The sequence below is a fragment of the Elephas maximus genome, chromosome 20 (genome assembly GCF_024166365.1).
Source record: "Elephas maximus indicus isolate mEleMax1 chromosome 20, mEleMax1 primary haplotype, whole genome shotgun sequence".
Classification (NCBI taxonomy): domain Eukaryota; kingdom Metazoa; phylum Chordata; class Mammalia; order Proboscidea; family Elephantidae; genus Elephas; species Elephas maximus.
Window position 1 is genome coordinate 36,847,411 of NC_064838.1, and position 18,201 is coordinate 36,865,611.

The 18,201-nt window shown below is 45.6% G+C and overlaps 1 protein-coding gene across 5 annotated transcripts in view; it reads right to left on the reverse strand.

Annotated features, from left to right (window-relative positions):
• Positions 1–17,824, reverse strand: part of VGLL4 (vestigial like family member 4) — a 163,826-nt gene extending 146,002 nt beyond the window's left edge. Inside the window, exon 1 of one of the 5 annotated variants that reach the window (XM_049861865.1) lies at positions 17,523–17,824. The gene's annotated coding sequence lies outside the window, so the exon portion shown is untranslated. Of the gene's footprint in view, positions 1–16,512; positions 16,529–16,908; positions 16,928–17,262; positions 17,462–17,522 lie in introns of those variants that run through there. The other 4 variants (XM_049861867.1, XM_049861866.1, XM_049861869.1 and 1 more) reach the window with 4 other exon arrangements.
• Between the last annotated feature and the right edge of the window lie 377 nt (positions 17,825–18,201).

Genomic DNA, 18,201 nt, shown 5'->3' on the forward strand with positions numbered 1-18,201 from the left:
CACATTTTAGGGATTGGATTCATACTGGTCCTTAGCATGCAGCTGGAGACAAAGACTGGATTTGACCACTTTGCCCCTTGCTTAGTGCACAATCACACACACACACACACACAATTATTGGGAAACACATAAACACACTATTAGTTCAACAACTGAGAAGAACATCTTCTTAACTGCACTCCTTTAAAAACACTCAGCATTAAGAGAGTCTGCCTTGAGCATTGTGCTCTTTTAAGAACTATCTCCATGCGATCAAACCGACAACAGCAACTCCAAAGTCAGAGCAGAAACTTAGGGGACAGTGCGTTCATGTTACTGGAGGAGGAACAATTCAGGGGAGGATGAGAATAGTCGCACAACTTGAAGAATGTAATCAATGTCACTGAATTGTACATGCATGAATTATTGACTGGTGCATGTTCTGTTGTGTATATGCTCAACAACAAAAATTAATTAAAAAAATATATATATATGGCATTCTTCAATTACCTACTATGTACCTACTACGTAGGTACTAGCAACAGCTCATGGTAGACCAGCTTTTCTTTATATATAATATTCTTTAAAATACTTGGAGTTCAGGCCTCCAAAGAACCATCAATCCTTGATCTTGCAATGTAATTTCACCCAATAAACATTAAACATCTGAGCTACAGCTGCTAACCAAAATGCTAGCAGTTTAAATACACCAGCCACTCCTTAGAAACCCTATGAGGCAGGTCTACTCTGTCCTATAGGGTCGCTATGAGTCAGAATCGACTCTCCCACAACATGTTCTAAGTGCTAAGGGTGGGAAATGAACAAATATAGTAGTGCCTTCAAGGAGTCTTCCATCGGTGTGGTAGGCCTGTCCACAAGAAATCTAGCTTAAGGCAATGTTTGTCCAAAGTGTTTTGCACTGGATGTTCATATTTTGTAAGAAAAAAAAAAACTCTATGGTAAGCAAATTTATGGAACACTGGATTAAACGAAGTTAAGCATCTTATTTTCTTTTCTGTGTCTTTATGCAGGAGCAAGGGCAGTGGTGGTGGTGGCGGGTCTATAAATACAAAATCTCTCCAACTTTATTGGCCACTCTTTTAACCAGAAATATCTCTTAGGGAACACGTCAGGAAATACTGGATTAACGCAAAATGTGCTAAGTGTCAAAACTGCTATAAACCGAGCCCTATGGAAATATGAAAGATCACAGCCTTGAAAAACCCTACAGAGTTCTACTCTGCACACATGGGGTCACCATGAGACAGAATTGACTTGATAATAACTAACAACGACAATGGAAATACAGATGGATTCTGAAAGATTTCGTAGAGAAAAGAGAATTTGAGCTGGGCCTTTGAAAAATGAATAGAAAAGTACCCTAGAAGGGAAGAACATAAGCAAAATCAATTCAAGAATAAGCTGCCCAAATCAGTTAGAAAAATAAAATGGGGATAGGAAGAGACAGGGATGGAAATTTAGATGGAGGCCACATCATGGAAGAACTCAGGGCTTTGAGGGAAGCTGGACTTGATTCCGCACGTGTTACGGATTCACTGAAATCTTGGAGCAGCAAAAGAACTTGGTCACAGATGTGTGCTATGCAAGTTATTCTGGCGGCACTGTGTAGGACGGAGTTGCACCTGGGAAGCTAAAGACAGGGTGGCCAACTTGAAAGATACCGCTGGACAGCAGGCTGACAGGAACGAGGGGTGTTAGCACTGGAGCAGTGAGGAAGAACACACACTGCAGAGGTAGAACTGGCAGAGCTTAGAAGTCCTCTAGATGTGGAAAGAGAGTCAAAGGAGACTCTCAGAGACCAGAAACGCAACCAGAAACCAGTCTCCATAGAGTCAATTCCAACCCATGGCTACCCCGTGTGTGTCAGAGTAGAACTGTGCTCCATAGGGTTTTCAATGGCTGATTTTTCAGGAGTAGATTTCTTTTTTCCAAGGTGCCTCTGGGTGAACTCGAGCCTCCAACCTTTTGGCTAGCAGCCGAGAGCGCTAACTGTTTGCATCACCCGGGGACTCCACCAGGAAGGCAGGGATGTTATAAACCAAATAAATTACTTCTTTCTCAGAGAGAAGAGACAGGAGGATGAGTAAAATCAGAGGTATAAGAGATGAAAACTATGGCATTTGCATTCTTAATCTTCTTTGTAAAATAGAAAAGATCATCTCCTGAGAGTACAGACTTATGAACTTGTTCAAAGGCAGAGAAAACAAAGAAAGGAAAAGGTTTGCTGAGTAATACCCAAGAACTTGGCTATAACTCTCTTCACCCGAAACAGTTTCCTATTCAGGCAAGATTAGGGCTTAAAGTGTTTTTAATTTTGGTTAAGTAAATGCTGATATGTATTCTACTCCACAATGCAGGATTTAGGTCCACCATTTCTTAAATTAATTTCCCTGTAAACTGGAAGGACAATGCTTTCAAAATGCTACACCCAAATAGATACGTAGTAACATATGCCTCAAATTATGCTAATTGTGCATAGAAGCAAAGTGTTAAAATAATGAAGTATAACAGCAACAAATGACACAAAGAAGACATAGGTCCAGAGTGCTGGCAAAGTAGGTTAGATATGTAAATTTATTGAGATACTATTAAGTCTTTACTTCACGAAACTTACATTCAAAGTGGGTAGATAAGAGATTAGGTGTTAAAGACTCATCTACAAGGCACCTGCCACCTGCTCTGGCCATATCAATAAAACCAGCAAATTTTTATTAGACATTTGTACTGAGTTCAGCAAAGTGCTGGTGAGAAGACAAAAAGAAAGAGAAGATATGATCCTTGTTTCCAATAAGTTACAATCTTGTTTGTAAAACTAAAGTATATGGGAGAGAATAATAAAACTAAAAAAAAAAAAAAGACAAAATATAATTTTAAACTAAAATGCCTATTGTATGAAAAAAGAGATCAGTGGTGGGTAAAGGGCTCACCTTGTTGATCACCTGTTTTGTTTGGGGTGTGTCTGTGCAAGCAAAGACACTATACACGCCGTGGGGTTGCATACACATGCGTAGTTTTAAAAAAAAGCAAGTCTAAGGTTTCCTTCCCAGTTTCTCACCCCAGGCAGTCTCTCCTCTCTGACCTCCGTTACTTACCTGGGCCACACTGTGACTCTGTGCCTGTTTCCTGGGTACAAGGGCCCTGTCTTATCCCCAGTATGGTCATGTTGGCTCAACAGTCTAAGGAAAGGTGCAAAGGCAGGAATGAACACCTGGGAGAGGGAGCCTGGCTAGAATTGAGAATCCATGTTAGGAAGCAGAAGCTCAGCCTGGTAGAGTATGATGTAGGTGGGTTTGGTGGGTTTAGGAACCAGCTAAAGCCCAGCCAGACAGGTCCGCACTAAACACAGTAGGCAACAGGGAGTCAATGTCAGCACCTGAGCAGGCAGGTGACATGATGCTAATGCCCTTATAGTTTACAAGTTCTAGGTAGCAAGGTTTGCTGAGAGGAACTGATGTGAGGAGCTACAGGAGGCAGGTCAGGCAGCTTCAGGTAGGAACCAGGTGTAAGATAAGACCAACAGAGCTGGTGTAATAATACAGGTGAGAGATGAGGATCAGAACCAGGCATTATCTAGCCACAAAAGAACTAAGCAAATAAAGGGATAAGATAACAGTAATAAAAAAAATTTTTTTTAAGTCTTCTGAATTTTACCTTTTGTACAGTATCCACAACCCAATAGACCCAATAAAACAGATTAATAATGGGGGAAAAACTATGGTTACAGTATTAGATGGAGGGTCCTACTACACTGAGAGGTAAATTAGCATAATGGTTATGTAAGAGGATAATCTTTGGTCCCTGCACTGCAGTAGATCGCTTTCATATGGCCTTTCTCACCAAAGTCTTGTAACCCCCACCAAATGACTGGGTAGGGTTATGCAAATGAGGTGCCTGTGATCCACCAAGGAGACTGGATAGCTTGCTAATAATGCAAATAAGGTACATGGCACTCTTGTGGTGTGGGACCATGCAAATAAGGTGTATGGAACCCTAACAAGGGGATTGGTCAGTTTTGCCATCCCGTTAGGCTTAAAATGAGTCATCCCAGAGGCAGAAGGAGCGGACCTCACTACCACCAAGAAGAGACAGGAGTGGGACATCCTTTGGACCTGGGGTCCCTGTTCTGAGAACTTCCTAGACTCAGAAGACAGAGAGAGGAAGCTGTAAGACGGAAGACAGAGACAACAGTGCAGCAGTAGCAAGAGTGTCAGTGGTGAAGACTGCAGGAACCAGGAGACCAGCAAGGGAGAGCTACGGTGGAGCTTGTCAACTCACGGAGCTAGGAGCTTTGTAATACTCTCCCAAGCAGGGCAGAGGCAAGGCTGAGAGGCCAGAGAGAGGCATGCCTGTGGGTACCACTGAAAAGAGGCTATCCTGATTGAAGAACTGTATCCTGAACCATTCCTGATCCTGAGTTGTACCCTCTTGCTGTTGTTGTTGTTAAATGCAACTCATAGTGACCCTACGTACAACAGAATGAAACACTGCCTGGTTCTGCCCCATCCTCACAATCATTGCTATGTTTGAGCCCACTGTTGCAGCCACTATGTTAATCCATCTCATTGAGGGTCTTCCTCTTTTTCACTCTCTACCAAGCAAGATGTCCCTCTCCAGGGACTGGTCCCTCCCAATAACATGTCCAGAGTACATGAGACAAAGTCTCACCATCCTTGCTTGTAAGGAGCATTCTGGCTGTACTCTTTCAAGATAGATTTGTTTGTTGTTCTGGCAGTCCATGGTATATTCAATATTCTTCACCAACACCACAATTCAAAGCCATCAATTCTTCTTCAGTCTTCCTTATTCATTGTCCAGCTTTTGCACGCATATGAGGCGACTGAAAATACCACGGCCTGAGTCAGGCCTCAAAGTGACATCTTTGCTTTTTAACACTTTAAAGAGGTCTTTTGCAGCAGATTTGCCCAATGCAATATGTTGTCTGATTTCTCAACTACTGCTTCCACAGGCATTGATTGTGGATCCAAGTATGTTACTTCTCGTTACTTCCCTAACTAACCACTCAACTGTAAGTATGATTTGTGAGTTCTGTGAGATGCTGCCATGAATTAGGGAATCCAAAGACAGGAGGGAGAGTGCTGAGAGGAGGGGGAGTGGCTGATGTTAAGAGACAATGGAGTGGTACAGCAGTTTGAAAAAGTTGGACATTTTAGGCATCTTTAACCTCCATCTCATAGAAATCAGCTTTGTGCTGATCCTTATGAAAGAAGGAAACCCTGGTGGTGTAGTGGTTAAGTGCTACGGCTGCTAACCAAAAGGTCGGCAGTTCGAATCCACCAGGTGCTCCTTGGAAACTCTATGGGGCAGTTCTACTCTGTCCTATAGGGTCGCTATGAGTCGGAATCGACTTGAGGGCAATGGGTTTGGTTTGGTTTTTTTTTTTATGAAAGAAAAGATTCATGTGGCTACCTTTGAAAAGGAGTCCCTGGACTGGTCTGATAGAGACTGGTAGAATCCCTAAGACTATGGTCCTTAGACACCCTTCAAATTTTGAACTAAAATCACCCTCAGAGATGGCCTTATAGCTATATAACAGACAGGCCAGTTAGGAATATATACTTTAGAAAAATCAACTCTCCAAGATCTAAAGGGCAACGTTTGCCTGAAAGCAAAGTTCAGAAGGACAATAGCGGCAGGAAAGCTGGGTGAAGGGACCTGAGGAGCCTAAGGAGGAAAGGGGGAGAGTGCTGACACATTGAGAGGATTGCAACTAATGTCACAGAACAAGCTGTGTATAAATTGTTGAATGGGAAACTAATTTGCTGTGTAAACTTTCATCTGAACAATAGTAAAATGTTAAAAGAAAGAAAGACATTATTCATTTAGACCCCAATATAAGTTTGAATCAGGCTCAGCCATGTCCTATGTGTGTGACCCTGGGAAGTGACTTTTCCTCTGTGTGCCTCTTTCCCCATCTGTAAAATGGGGATATTTATATTACCTTACTCGTAGGGTGCTGAAGTCCATGAGTGCAGTTGGAGTCTACCCGAAGGTGCCTCAGAAGAAAGGCCTGGTGATCTGCTTCTGAAAAATCAGCCACTGAAAACCCCATGGAGCACAGTTCTACTCTGACACACACGGGGTCACCATGAGTTGGAATTGACTCAACGGCAAGTGGGTTTTTGTTTTTGACAGAATGTTATGAGAAGGGAATGAGCTTTATATGTATTATTTGCCAAAACATATGCAAATATATTAAAAAAATTGCAAATAACAGTAAAAATTTTTTTTTTTTTTTTTAAAGACAGCACTGACCACTACTTTAGACCCGGTGATTTGGGAAGATTTCTCTCAGGAAATGAAAGGAAACTGAGACCTAATGGATGAGAGAAGTTAGTCATAAGAAGACCACAAAGCGGGGGGCGGAGAGGGGAGCACACAGCACCTGCAAAACACCCAAGGCAGGCAAAAGCCGGACAAGTCAATGTGGACGAAGACTGGTGTGACTGGGTGCCACAAACGACAGGAAAGGACTCACGTCAGGTTGGGGAGAGGGCTAAGGCCACAACATGCAGGCCTTGAAGGGCAGGAGAAAGTAGAGATTTCATACTAAGGGCACTGAGAAGCTTCTGAATGGCTTTGAGCAGGCGAGAGACATGATCTGGTTTGTTTTATGTGCTCTACGAGCCATGAACTATCCACTACCTTTTGTAAAAGAAGGTTATGCAATATTTAGGAAATAAAACTAAGTACCTCCCAAAAACGTCTTCCTATTTCTGTGGTGATCTGTACATTATAATCGAGTGATAACCAAAAATATCACTATAAATGCAGATACCTGAAATAACTTAATGCCATTAAAGTGACAGGAATGTGGTTGTGGAAAAAGACAAAGGTGCGTTGTAAGGGTGTTCTGCTGTATTGCAAACTGTCTTAGTTGTCTAGTGCTGCTATAACAGAAAGAAATACCACAAGTGGATGGATGACTTAACAAACGAAGTTTATTCTCTCATAGCTTAGAAGGATAGAAGTCCGAATTCAGAGTACCGGCTCCAGGGGAAAGCTTTCTCTCTGTTGACCCTGGGGGAAGGTCCTTGCCATCAATCTTCCCCTGGGTCTAGGAGCTTCTCAGTGCAGGAACCCTGGGTCCAAAGAACATGCTTCTGTCCTGGCTCTTCTTTCTGGGTGGTAGGAGGTCCCTTTCCTCTCTGCTCACCTCTCTCTTTTATATCTCAAAAGAGACTGACTCAAAATATAACTTAATCCTGTACATTGTGTCCTGCCTCATTAACATAACTGCCTCTAATCCTGCCCATTAACATCATAGAGCTTAGGATTTACAACATATAGGATAATCACATCAGATCACAAAATAGTGGAAAACCACACAATATTGGGAACCATGGCCTAGCCAAGTTGACATACATTTTGGGGGGGCACAATTCAATCCATAACACAAAACCTCTTCTGGAATTGATACACTTTTTTTCATGGCTGTTGTCAAACATAAAGATAACTCACCATGAATAGGACATACATTTTGATCTTGTTTTTGGTTATAAAAATTATGTCATAAAATAACAAAATACCTTTTGTTACGTTCAAGCAATGGTCATATATTTTCTCTGCCAGCCCACATTCCTTTCCTCAGACTCCCTGATTCCCCAAATAATATGCTCTCCCAAATAGCTTAAGGTTGAGAATTAGGGAAAAAAAATAGGTATTAATTCTAAAGCTGCTAAAATGTAGGGGCATTCAGGACTGATGACAAGCTCAGCTATAAATCTGAAACCCATTTATTATGGCTTTCCACAAAGAACTGTCCCTTTTTGATTAACAAGATAAGGGCACCTGTCTTGATAACAGAATTATGAGGTATCTTACTTATCTAGTGCTGCTATAACAGAAATATCACAAGTAGATGGCTTCAACAAACAGAAATTTATTCTCTCACAGTCTAGTAGGCTAGAAGTCCAAATTCAGCGTGTCAGCTCCATGGAAAGGCTTTCTCTCCCTGTCAGCTCTCAAGGAAGGTCCTTGTTATCAATCTTGCCCTGGACTAGAAGCTTCTCAGTGCAGACACCCGGATCCAAAGGACATGCTCTGCTCCTGGCACTACTTTCTTGGTGGTATGAGGTCTATCATGTCTCTCTGCTGGCTTCTCTCTTTTATATCTCAAAAGAGATTGATTTAAAACACAACCTAATCTGGTAGATTGAGTCCTGTCCCATTAACATAACTGCTACTAATTCCACCTCATTAACATCATAGAGGTAGAATTTGCAACACATGGGAAAATCACATCAGATGACAAAATGGTGGGCAATCACACAATACTGGGAACCATGGCCTAGCCAAGTTGATACACATTTTTGGGGGGCACACTGAATCCATAATACAGGGTATACTGGATTTTTTTTTTCTTTCTTTCTTTCTAAGCAAGGGAATGGAATCCCAACATATATTGTAGAATTGTTCCAAGGAGATTTCCAAGGGGAAAGTTACAGCCCCAGGTTGCCTGAAGAGCTTGGCTCTCCCATTAACAGTGCTAACTTCAGTATAATTTAGGAGACAATGGAGCCAACTTTCTCTGCTGGGGTGGAAACCAGAGAATAGGGACATCACACTCAAACCTCAAAACATCAAACAGATATTCCTGCTACACAGTTACTTGGCCAGAAGTCAGAAACAGGAAGACATCATTATCCTGGGATACCTGGTGGCACTTCCAACTTCCAGATTCACACTATTGTTGTGTGCCCTTGAGTCGATTCCGACTCATAGCGACAGGACAGAGTAGAACTGTCCCATAGGGTTTCCTAGGCTACAATCTTTATGGAAGCAGATCACCAGGTCTTTCCTGCTGCAGAGTGGCTGGTGGGTTTGAACTGCTAACCTTTCAGTTAACAGCTGAGCACTTAACCATTGTGCCACCAGGGATCCTTTAAACACTACTAACCCATTGCCTTGAGTCGATTCTGACTCATAGTGACCCAACAGGCCAGAGTAGAACTGCCCCATAGGGTTTCCAAGGGTGTAACCTATTGGGTCACTACAAGTGGGAATCGATTTGACAGCACCGGGTTTGGTTTTACTCTTTACGGAAGCAGACTGCCACCTTTCTCCGACAAAGCAGCAGATGGGTTCAAAGTGCCAACCGTGCAGTTAGCAGCTGAGTACTTAAGCACTGTACTGCCAGGACTCCTTTCTTTCCAACACTATTAAGTAGCCCTAATTCCTATTAGCCCTGTTTTATCACAAGTCCAGACTCTATCCCCAGGGCCCCCTCATCACCACTATTCCCTGAGCTAACCCAACTCTGCCTCAGCTAAGAAAGTACAACCTTAGGACAAGCTACAAGTATAAACCGTCACACATGGCATGTCTGGTCATTTTGGCCATCAAGGATTTAAAGGCATTCATTGGTTATCTCCTGTATAGGGTTGCTATGAGTCGGAATCGACTACACAGCAGCGGGTTTGGTTTTCTTGTTGCTGTTGTTATTGTTAGACGTCATTTCCTGGGTGGTGCAAAATGGTTTACGCTCAACTACTAACCTAAAAGTTGGCGACTGCAATCCACCCAGTGATGCCACAGACAAAAAGCCTGGCGATTTGCTTCCGTAACAATTACAGCCAAGAAAATCCTATGGAGTAGTTCTACTGTGTAACATGTGAGGCTGCCATGAGTCGCAATCAACTCGATGGTAACAGGTGTGTTTTTTTTTTTTTTTGGTTTATAGATGTTAATGCTGCTATGATGCTGGAAGCTACACCATCAGTATTTCAAACACCTGCCATGGTGGACAGGTTTCAGTGGAGCTTCCAGACTAACAGACAAACTAGGGAGAAAGGCCTGATGATCTACTTCTGAAAATTAGCCAATGAAAACCTTACGGGTCACAAAAGAATACCGTTCCACGTAGTGCTGGAAGTTGAGCCCCTAGAATGGAAGGCACTACAGTGACCACAACAATGGACTCAAGCAAACCAACTATCCTGAAGATGGTGCAGGACCAGGCAACATTTTGTTCCGTTTTACATAAGGTCGCCATGAGTCCCAGGAGCCTCAAAAGCAACGAACAACAACAAAAGGAAAAGTAAACTCCCTGCCCTTTGAGCAACTTGGACCTAATGTGGATAACGTGGTGGTGGGTCTAGCCAGCTGCTGGTTTCAGGGGTAAGGGCGACTGAACTGAACAAGCAGACCACATCATCACCTGATTCTGGTGGCCACGTGCAGGCCCAGGTGCAGTCCCATCAATCAGACATATCTCATGTCCTAGCTGCTTCTCCCTGAAGCACGCACGACTGATGGTGCACTAACCAATTCCCACCATTTTCAACATTGTTGTCTCTTCTGAGCTTCTGCTTCTGAGCAATCTTCACGTGGCTTGGCATCTCTCTTCCCCCATCTCAGCTTCTCTGGTTTGCTTATTTAATCTCTTTTTTATGTCTCAAAAGAGAGAGATTTAAGACATACCCTACACTAATCCTGTCTCATTAAAATAACGATGGCAACCCATTCCAAACGGGGTTATCACCACGAAGCACTGTTGTTGTTGTTGGGTGCAGTCAATTCTATCCTGACTCATAATGACCCTATATACAACAGAACAATGGACCCCTGCCTGGTCCTGTGCCCTGTTGCTGTGTTTGAGCCCACTGTTGCAGCCACTGTGTCAATCCATCTCATCAAGGGTCTTCCTCTTTTTCACTGATTCTCTACCTTACCAAGCATGATGTCCTTCTTCAGGGACTGGTCCCTCCTGATGATATGTCTAAAGTACGTCAGATGAAGGCTCACCATCCTCACTTCCAAGGAGCACTGTCAGAATTTACAACACATATTTTTGGGAGACATAATTCAATCCATAACATTCTACACTTTGGACCTCAAAAATTCAAGTCCTTGCCCCATGTAAAATACAACATACCACCACCCACCCAAACCCAGTGCCATTGAGTCGATTCCGACTCATAGCAACCCTATAGGACAGAGTAGAACTGCCCCGTAGAGTTTCCAAGGGGCACCTGGCGGATTCGAACTGCCAACCTCTTGGTTAACAGCTGTAGCACTTAACCACTACATCACCAGGGTTTCCCATCCCATCCCACACATCATCCCAAAATTCTTAAATCAACTCCAAGTCCAAAATCTGATCTTCTGAATCATCTAAATCAAATACGGGTGCAGCATATTCCATCCTAAGACAAAATTCCTCTATGTCTGAGAACCTGTGAAATCTAGAATATAGATGGTCTACTTCCAAAATGCATTGGTAGAACAGGCACAAGATAGACATTTCCATTACATATGAGAGAAAGTGGAGGGACAGAAGGGATAACAGGTATCAAGCAAGTCCAAAACCCAGCCGAACACTTTACATTAGCTCTCAACACTTGAAAATAATCCTCTGCTCTATGAGACCACCTAGGCAATGGCCCTGCCCTCCAGACTCTGGGTATTGGCCATGCCCTCTGGATTCTAGATGGAGGCCCCTCAGCCCTGGGCTTCAGCTCTGCCTTCCAGACCCACTGGGACAGCAACTCTGCTCCCTCGGCTTTGAACAGCCCCATTCTCCTAGTCCATTTAGTGGCGATTCCACCCCCTTGGCCACAGCAGGCCCCATTCTTCTGCCCCTTGAGCATGACTACCTTGTCCTTTAGCTCTGGGCAGCGGCCCCATCCTCTTGGCCAAACTGAATGGCAGCCCCACACTCTGGAACTGAGTTGGTGATTGTCTGAGTCTTAGAACCTCAGGAGGCCACAGCTCTACCCTCTGACATCCCAGAGGCCCTGACCCCACCTTTTGACACCCAGAGGCCATGGCCCCACCCTTTAAGACCAAGGCAGGTCTGCTTTCCATGCTCCTTCCAATAGTTCTGCTGATCTCCAAGCTGCTCCAAAACCAAAAAAAAAAAAAAAAGAATGTTGCCATCAAGTTAATTCCGACTTATAGCAACCCTAGAGGACAGAGTAGAACTGTCCCATAGGGTTTCCAAGGAGCGGCTGGTGGATTCAAATTGTTGCAGCGATGGTTCTTCTCTTTTCTTGGGAGGACAACAGATGTAGTTCCTCTGGCCTGCTTCCTGCCTACAGAATTCCAAGAGGCAGGCAGCATTCTCTCCTTTCATCCTTTCTCTGTCCCCTTCAATCTAAGCTGATAGGTTTTCTGCTGTAGTAGTTGGTTAGATCCATCAGTCATAGGCTTAATCTCTTTAACAAAAGATTGTGTGGCCACATCCTTGGTGAAAATTCCAGGACATGTGTCCTTAGTTTGTACAACAAGATTTTCCAAACCTTTAAGTCTTGTTTTCATTTTGCACCATTCATTTTTAAGTCCATCTCTTTCCTGTCACATTTTACTATAAGCGGCAAAGAGAAACCATGCAGTCCCTTTAAGATCTTGCTTGAAAATCTCCTCAGCCAGATATCCAAGTTCATACTTAAAAGTTCCACCTTCCACCAAACATTTGAACAAAATTCAGCAAGTTTTTTGCGACTGTATAAAAAGCAATGTCCTTCCTCTATTGTCCGGTCACATGTTTATCATTCTCTTTTAAAGCCTCACTAGCGCATTTAATGCCGACATTTCTAGCCACATTTTGTTTCTGGCACCATATGTATTCTCTAAGATGATAGAGACTTTCTATATAGTTCTCCTCACTTCCTTCTGAGCCCTCACCAGAATTGCCTTTGACATCCACAGTCTACCAACAGTCTCTTCAAGGCAACCTGGGCTTTTACTATTAGGCACCTTGAAACTCTTCCAGCCTCTAGTCATATTACCCCATTTCAAAACTGCTTCCACATTTTAGGTATCTGTTAGACAAGCACCCCACTCCCAGTACCAAATTCTGTCTTAGTCATCTAGTGCTGCTATAACATAAATACCACAAGTGGATGGCTTTAACAAACAGAAATCTATTTTCTCAGTTTAGGAGGCTACCATAAATAGCCATAACCTATTGCCGTCACATCAATTCTGACTCATAGCAACCCTATGGGACAGAGTAGAACTGCCCCCATAGAGTTTCCAAGGAGCACCTGGTGGATTGAACTGCCAATCTTTTGGTTAGCAGGCATAACACTTAACCACTATGCCACCAGAGTTTTCAAAACCAAACACACAGCAGTCAATTCTAGCTCATAGCGACACTATAGGACAGAGTAGAACTGCCCCATAATGTTTCCAAGGAGTGGCTGCTGGATTCGAACTACCAACCTTTTGATCAGCTGCTGAGCTCTTAACCATTGCACCACCAGGGCTCCAAAAACCAAATCTGTTGCCTTTGAGTTGATTCCAACTCACAGCAACCCTCTAGGACAAAGCAGAACTGCCCCACAGAGTTTCCAAGGAGCAGCTGGTGGATTTGAACTGCTGACCCTTTGGTTAGCAGCCGTAGCACTTAACCACTATGCTAGATTTAGGGGGCTAGATGTCTGAATTCAGGGTGCAGGCTCTAGGCGAAGGCTTACTCTCTCTGTCAGCTCTGGGGAAAAGCCCTTGTCTCTTCTGAACTTCTCCTAGACAATCTTCATGTGGCTTGGCATCTCTCTTCCCCCATCTCTGCTTCTTTTTTGCTTGCTTTTTTAATCTCCATTATATCTCAAAAGAGAATGACTCAAGGCACAACCCTACACTAATCCCACCTCATTAACATAACTAGCCAACCCATTCCCAAATGGGATTATAACCACAGGCCTACAGATCAGGATTTGCAACATATATATTTGGGGGATACAATTTAATCCATAACACCTATCTTGGCAGGGTGCGCCATCAAGATTTGACAGTCTGGTTTCTAAGTCTTGTTTTGTTTTTTTCTTTAACGTGAACAGATCCTAAACGGCTACAGGCTTATTAACAGCATCCCCTTTACTTCTTTTTCTATATTAAGCTCCTACACACGGACTTCAGTTACTTTAGAAAAGCTCTCTGAAAAAAATTACAAAAGAGCCTCATGAGCAGATCTTTCAGAAACTTCTTAACAACACACACATATACACAAAAAACCTTCCTCGCCACGTTCTCATAGCTGCAACATCCCTAGGTGGTACATATGGTTAATGGGTTGATGCACTTGGATGCTAACCGTGGAGGCGCCTTGGAAGAAAGGCCTGGTGATCTTCTTCCAAAAAATCAGGCAACGAAAACCCCATGGAACAATATTCTACTCTGACACACATGAGGTCACCATGAGTTGGGGTCAACTCCACAGCAACTGGATATATGGCTGCAATAGCCTACCTGACACAGGCAATAAACCATCAACTTGCTAGGTTAAAATCACCACATAGTGCCGTAATTTTAGGTATATTAAAAATTTCCCATTTATTGGAATTTTGCCTCCTGAACTTACAACTTTGATTATTTTAAATCATATTCAAAGTTGCAAAACAACTTTTATTATTGTTCTTTTATTTATTATTTTATGAAGGTACATTAAAAGTTGCAAAGCACAACGATCCCAGAGAGATAACTGAGAGACATCAGAGTAAACTCTTCCTTTGGAGTGGCCTTGGCAACCACCTGAGGTTGGTAACAAAGCTGACTCCGTGAAGAGTTAAAAGAATTTCCCATTACAGAAATCTTCTTTATCAAACAGAACGTCTGAAAGTGAAAGTTTTGTTTTATACTTATCATGTCTGTAAGAAGCATTGAAATGTTACGGTAGAGTCATAGTTCTAAATCAGACTTTTGTAACAGACCAGAAAATGCCTTTCAAAGCACATTATTCCCTGTAACTCCTAAAACTGTTAAGTACTGGATCAGATATGAAAACCCACTTACACAGGAAAATAAAACAAAAACGTTAAGTATAAATTACCATCTGTGGTCACATACCTTGTAGGTGACAGGGGCAGGACTTAAGTATCCAGAACTAATAAGCCAGCACTGTTTTTTACTGCAGGGCCCCTGGGTGGCAAAATTGGTTTGCACTACTAACCAAAATGTTGGCAGTTGTAGTCAGGAGCAGCGAAGTAAACTCTGTGGAGCTCAGTTCTACTTTGTAACACATGGGGTCGCCATGAGTCGGCTCCACAGCAGCGGGTTTTGGTTTTTACTACAACATTCACAGTTTTGGAATGCGGTCCATGGATATTTTTAGCAGAACTATCTTCCTAATTGTATTGTGTTTTGGTCAACATTAAGAATTAGTTTGTATTCCCTTCCAAGTGGTAAGGAAAGGCAAGCTGCCCAGAAGTGTGAAAAAACGGTGGCAGGGGAAATCAGCCTGGGATTAAATTTTGGCCAAAACTGAACAACAAATTGAGGGGGTTTACATCATTTCCACAGTGGGGGAGATGACTTTTCAGCTTAACAGGAAATGCACATGGATTGGGGAAACCGTTGTTTGAGTATAAGACAACAAACTTGTGAGGTATTTCTAACCCCATTCTTTAAAATTAGAGCACTGAGATCTGAGATGATAAATAAATTGTTCCAAGATTACTTCACGCACGAGTACAGCGTTAAGGCCGCTGACCCCAAAGCTCTTTGCACTTCCCCACGCTATTCCCCTCACAGACATGCGCAGAGTCTTCATTAGCTGCAAGCAGGAAACAATGAGCATGACCAGTCCGGAGGCTTGGAGAGAGACTGGAGGAGAGAGTCAAAGTTTGGTATGCTAGAAGAGTGTGTAAAACTGACCTTCAAATCCCAAGAGGAAAATCAGCATCTATTGTTTTTGTCTGTTCATATTCAGAACAAATAAACGTAACCCTTCTTTTTAGTTAAGGTAGGCTTGGGTTTAGAAAAAGATATTAAAACTCTGCAAAGTGGGATGGAGTACCTTTCAAAAAAGGGGGGCAACCAGAAGCTGATAACATCTAGAAGACCTCCCCTCCCCTGCTGCTGGTCCTCACTAACTACAAAGAAGGAAATGCAACTAATAAATATACAGCACCAATGATCAAAGTGAAACCGATTTTAATTTTTTAACAGACGATCGCATGCCAGCAAAGCACATAAAGACTAACTTAATATTTTTTAGTCCTGTCATCCTAACCTAAGGCATTTAAATGTCTCAGTGTGATGAATCAAAGGAGACTTGAAGCAAAACAAAAAAGGACAAAACCTTTGCTTTTCGGCGAGGCCTGTTTGCGGTACAGGAAGAGTACGCGGCTTTGTTTTGGGGAGGGGGCAGGAAGTATATGAAGAGGAAGGAGACCCCGTTCCAGCGCCCTTCCTTACTCCCTTGCCCGCCGTCCTGCACCACAGTCCTCCCTTGCCGCTGACCGGGACCACGAAGGGGATGCAGGACGTGGACCCTCGCACCTCTGGCTCCCAGGATGCCGCCCCCCCGCCCCCGCACACACACTCGGGACCCTCCCAGGAGCCAGACCTCTCCCTCCGGGAGCCCAGGTGCTTCCGCTCACACTGGGATCTTCACACACTGCCCGGTGAGGAAAAGCCGCCTGCTTCCAGAAGGACGTCCCTCGGTCCGGCTTGGGGTCACTCTGCCCCGCAGGTCCCTGCGGTCAGGCCCCCGCCCCGCCCAGGCTCCCGGCACTGTCCAGCCCGCCGGCCGGGTTCTCCCGCACTCACCGCGGGGCCGCTCTGGGCGCGCCCGCCTCCGGCCTGCCGGGCCCGCGGGGGCGCACTCCGGGGCGCGCCGCCGCGCGGGCGCGCTCCCACACCAGCTCCCCTTCCCGCACACACACTAACACCCGCGGGCGGCGCGCGCCAGGCCGGCTCCGCGGCGGCGGGGAGCGCGGGAGCGCGAGGAATCCCTGGAATGAGGCACCGCCCGCCCGCCCTCGCCCGGCTCCTCCAAGCCGCCGGGCCACGCCTCCGGGCACGCCCCCGGACACACCCCGCCCCCAAGCAGGTGGGGCCGAGCCCAGGTGAGCCGGAGGGAGATGTGGGGCGGGGCCTCGGCGCGACCCGGCGAGGCCCGTTTCCCCCTCCCCCGCCTCACGCCCGGCGCCAGCTCGCACCTACCCGGCCGGTGTGGGCGCGCTCAGCCAGCGACTGTGTGCCGAGGGCCCGGCGGTCGGGCGCGGCTCCTCAGCGGAGGTGCACCCAGCATCTCACACACCTGCAGACCTCCAACGCACAGCGGGAGCGAAGACACCTTCAGTGCACACGCACGTACACCAGCGAACGTTTGGTGCTCGCCCAGGTGCCTGCTACGGGCCAGGCACGTTCCCTACACGCACGCAGTAGGTCCCCGCACCCAGTGTCACGGCGTGTGACACCGTAGTCCACGGTCGAGCCATCCTCCATGCCCGCTAGACCTTCTGCCCCCTAACCGCCACGCGCAGCCAACCGACCGCCAAAGCGCTCCAGCCAGACCTGCACCGCGTCCACTGCCGGTCGCTTCAGCCCCGCACCAGCCGCAGCCTCGCGCACAGACCTGCCACCGGAGCGGCCCCGGGAGGGCTCATAGCCTCTCAAGCGCCTGGGGGTCGGTGTTCACGCCCGGCTCACACCCCTGAATGAGACACGCTCGTCTCCACGCTCCAGAGGGCGCCAACCTGGGGCACTGCCTCGCCCTGTCGTCACCCACGCACACCCAAGCCACACTGCCCAGACAAGCCTGCGGCCACACGTACCTGAAGGCACAGATCGCACTCGTTTGGGGAGATGTGTGTTCAGGTGCCCGGCACTGCGATCAAGACAGCCGGTGCAGTCCACTGCACTCAGGCGCGGCTCGGCTTCCTCCCATTACAGCATTTTACACTCCCCCACGACACTTCACACACACACATACACACACACTCACTCACTCACTCCGCTCACTCCAGGCACTCCGCCGCGTCTTTTCCTCCCCCTCCCTCGCCCGGAGGAGGAAGTCCTAGTAAATCAAAACAGTGTGGTAGGGAGGGAGCAAAGGAGGAAGCGAAGGAAAGCGGGTTGGGGAGAGCCCTCCTGGGCCGCTCACACACCAGTGTTTGCTGTGTTTGGCAAACTCCTGGAGTCCACAACCGGGTCGGCTCCGAAATATGCCGGGGGAGGGGCCGAGGGGAGGAGGTGAAACATTTCTAATTGGTGCAGGTTCTTGTTACAGCAGCAGTGCAGACACGTGATGGTGAAAAGAACAGGCCTGTCTTTAATTTTTTCCTGTCATTCTCTGGAGACTTAGTGGTGGGGGGTAGCGGGAGGAGGCCCGATACACCCCCATCCGCGGCAGCCCTGGCCCCATTGTTTTCCCATACTGCCACAATTAAGAAAACATTTGCTTAACATATCCAGCCGCTAACTTCATAAAATAAATAGAGGCTGGACTTCCTC